General features: G+C 49.2%; 1 protein-coding gene across 4 annotated transcripts in view; it reads left to right on the top strand.

Moving 5' to 3' along the window:
- Window positions 1-3,764: 3,764 nt before the first annotated feature.
- Window positions 3,765-3,791, top strand: part of Meis2 (Meis homeobox 2) — a 201,937-nt gene continuing 201,910 nt past the window's right edge. For all 4 annotated transcript variants that reach the window (XM_006234746.5, XM_039104936.2, XM_006234751.5 and 1 more), the window contains exon 1: window positions 3,765-3,791. This exon is cut by the window's right edge and continues 114 nt beyond it. The gene's annotated coding sequence lies outside the window, so the exon portion shown is untranslated.

The raw sequence follows: 3,791 nt of genomic DNA, 5'->3' as shown, positions 1-3,791 counted from the left end.
AGAAAGGGAGAAATAGAAAGGAGTGCTTTTCAGAAGTCTAGGGGATGCTTCAATAAGAAAGGGGTGATTAAAAACAGACTCTTAAATTTGAGAGGCCCAATTCTCTTTCTCATTCACCCCCCTTCGGTACCCCCCTTTCACCTCCTTTTTAATTCAATGTTCCCACCCCCCACTCCAGAGCTAAGTAGCTGATTTAAGATTGTGAAGAAATAGGTTTTACCAACCATATTTGTTCTGGGGCACTTGTAAAACCCGATTTGTAGAGAGTCTTTAGCCCTTCCAATTGTCTTTGAATTGTTTTTACTGAAACAGATCTTTTGCAGTTAATGAGTCCCCACACAGCTGGACAGCTCCTCACGGACACTGAGAACTCTAACCCCAAAATGACCCCAATTTGACACCGCAAGATGAAATTTTACCGCCTGTTAAAACCATTTCCAGCCTGGGCAGAAGGAGCTGACTGTTGACTGAGGTGTGCATGGCGCCTGTGACCCCCATCTCTTGTTTGTCTCTGGGGCTGACCCACCTATTTCCCTTCACCTCAAATGTGGGAGAGTAAATGAATCCACAAAGGGTGTGGAGTGTGAAGCTCTGAAAACAAGGTGTCCTCTCTGCTGTGGAATGGCTTCTGCCAGACATGGAAGTCAAGAATGGGGAACAGAAGCAGCCCTTAACTGCATGCCACCTATGCTGTTGGATTAATAAAACACCCACAAGTTGTTGATGACCACAACTTGTGGTGTCACAGGAATCAGGACAGTTACCCCAAATCAACTCCAACTTGAATGCCTGTGTAACACACTGCAGTGGTAGATTTTAGAACTAACATTTAAACTAACAGTCTCACCAATAGCATGCTTCTTCTCAGTTACTGGGGAAGCAGCACCTCCTTTTAGATGAAATGAATTTCAAAGCCAAAAGGGCCTTCACCAGCACACTAGTTTCAACCACCTCACACTTCTTACCTCTAAAAGTAAAAATTATCACTTTTCTCCTTGAGAATATCTTAAAATGTCCTTCCTTTCTGCCCCTACATCAAACTAGATTGTCCTCTTGTTTGCTTTAATGCATTTGCCAAAATGCATAAGAAGTTCCATGGTGAAGGAGAGGAAGAGGTTCAAGTTAAAACTCCTCTGCACTGCCCACATGATAAAGCGGAGCTCACACTTTTCTTCTTTGTAAAACCCCAAATTGCCACCCTTAGTCAAGCCATTATTTCCTTAACGGTTGCTTTAGAATATAGAAATAATCAATCTGGATTTTTACTCAGGGAGAAACTTTATTACTGCCTTTTTTTTAATGCTAAGAAGTTTTACTAAATAAAGGCTACAGGGAAACTAAATCGCTTTACAATATCAAGGGGGCGGGGGGGGGACGCCGTAGCGGTGTGGGAATAAAGCGCTAAGCATGCTTAGAGGAAGATGCGGAGGCTTCTCACGAAGTTGTTCTTGACAAAAGAAGCATTTATCTCGGAAACTGGCGTTCCTTTGAAAAAGAAACATTAACTGACATTTACTTAACCAGGGTTTTTTAAATAGCAAGAATCCTACTGGCTATAATAAAGAGCCAATGTTAAAATTAAGAACAATTAGAGGAGTTAAAACTGAGTGTAAACTCTGCCAGCCGCGCTGGGCCGACAACTTGGATCCAGTACCATCCACAACTCTGTGAAGCAGAAAATGGTCTGCAGCCAGGCCAAATATTCTCTCATATTCTGTGTCCGTCTCTCCTTTCTCTGTGTCTGTCTCTGTGTGTGTCTCCCCTCCCTCTCTCCCTTTCTCTTTCCCTCTCTTTTACCCTAGCAGGATAAACTGGGGTTTAACTACACCCCCCCAACACACACACACACACACACACACACACACACGCGCGCGCGCGCGCGCGCGCACACCCAATAAAATTCTGGAGGCCAACTTTTCCTTTTCTTTTTACTTACCTTTTCTTATCCGTCGACGAGTAACTCAGCATCAAATGAGACGGATATTTGTAATCTTGAAGTTCTTCTAGGGAGGAAAAAAGTGGTGGGGGCGGGGGGAGGACCCTACAGTCCGGGTTCCAGACTGGTCCGCTGTCTTAGGCTTGTAGCCGGACAGAAAGAGAGACGGAAACCCTTGGCTGAACTGTGCTCCCAGAAGGTCCCCAAGCCCGCCTTCCCTGCTTTGGCCACTGGAGCCAAACCCGCACGGGCCGCAGCCCCTCTCCCGGCGCGCTCTCCGTGCCTCTGCCAGCTCCTCCACACTGTCTTTATATGTGAGGGCCGATTTCCCGCAGACATCATTGTTATGATGGCTCATTTAATCAAACTGTTTAATTGCTCTGGTAATCACTATCATCATCACAGGTGCTCAATCATTCATCATTTTTGGAGGGCTTTATTGACCTCCGGAGCTCATTCACCAGCCCTAGGAAAACGAGGCCAAATTTCCTCAGACTCGGCATGGAGTCTCGGCATGCAGTAGTTTTAGCTAGCTTGGAAGGCTCAGAAGCTTGCGAGGAAACCAGGAAGATGCTAAAGGGGCGAAAACACTCTCTCTCTCTCTCTCTCTTTCTCTCTCTCTCTCTCTCTCTCTCTCTCTCTCTCTCTCTCTCTCTCTCTCTCTCTCTCCCCCCCCCCCGCTCTCTGTGTGTCTGTCTCGTACACACACACACACACACACACACAAAACTTTACTACACCTAACCACTCCCATCCACCACCTCCCCCACGAGAAAGTCCAGTCAAAGGCACCCTTGCAGGAGACGCTGCTTTCCACGTTACAGAATGGGTTCAGAGTTGGGGAGGGAGGCGGCAGTTGAACAGCAGACCCTTACTCTGTTTGAGGTTCTCTGGGCCTGGGGCCCGGAACCCAGGGCGAGGGTGAGAAGTTGGGGAGAGGGATCGCTCCCAGTGCAAGGCTGGGTCGCGCTGCCAGCTGCCTGGTGGCGGCAGGGTGAACCCGGCTACGCGCGCCGGGTGACCGAAGCTCCGCCCCCAGCTCTCGTCTCTCGTTGATTGACGCGCAGCCGCGGGGGAAACAGCAGCGCGGAGGTAAAGCCAGCTGGAACTCGGGCCAGGGATTGGGCGGGACCCCGGCCAGAACTAGTTTCTACCAAAACCTTGTCGGGTATTTACCTTTCTAACCCTACTCGCCTCCTTTTCCTTTTGGGAAAACTTCTTTAGGAGACAGTCCCATCGTCCCCATCCAGCGAAATCCGCCCGGTGTAATTAACTCGGCCTTTAGCCCTCCTTACAACTGCTGCGCCCAGGGCAACCATAACAAAAGCTGGGCTGCCAGCGCCAGCCACTCCTCGCAAGCGTCTTCTGTCTCACATGCTTTTTAATCTTTCTCCTCCAGTGCTTCCTAGATCTAAGATTCACTTTAGAGGCGCACACTGGCCGCGCGCACGCACACGCGCACACACACTCACTCTCTCACACACACACACCACTTGGCTACATCGCTAAACAACAAACAGCAAACAACTCCCCCTCCGATAACTCCTACCGCACTAACTCCCACCTTACTAACTCTCATCCTGCTTTCTCCCTCCAGATTGCGCCCAGGACCCCTAGACTCTCCACGGTGGCCCACCCTGTCTGCAGCGCACCGGGGGACTATGCTCGGAGTTCAGCTGCCCACATCTTGTACTAGAAAAAAATGAATATTGACAACAAGGGCTCTGCATCTGCACAAGAAAGAAAGTACCACTTAACAACAACAAAATATCCTGGCCCGGCGATGGTGCAGTCGGCGGTGCTCGCTGCTCTAGGTTGTTAGCGGCAGAGTTCCGGACCTAGTAATCCGCCAGCA

The sequence above is a fragment of the Rattus norvegicus genome, chromosome 3, assembly GCF_036323735.1.
Source record: "Rattus norvegicus strain BN/NHsdMcwi chromosome 3, GRCr8, whole genome shotgun sequence".
Lineage (NCBI taxonomy): Eukaryota > Metazoa > Chordata > Mammalia > Rodentia > Muridae > Rattus > Rattus norvegicus.
The sequence above is the reverse complement of the archived record's forward strand: the minus strand, read 5'-3'. Positions and strand labels throughout refer to the sequence as shown.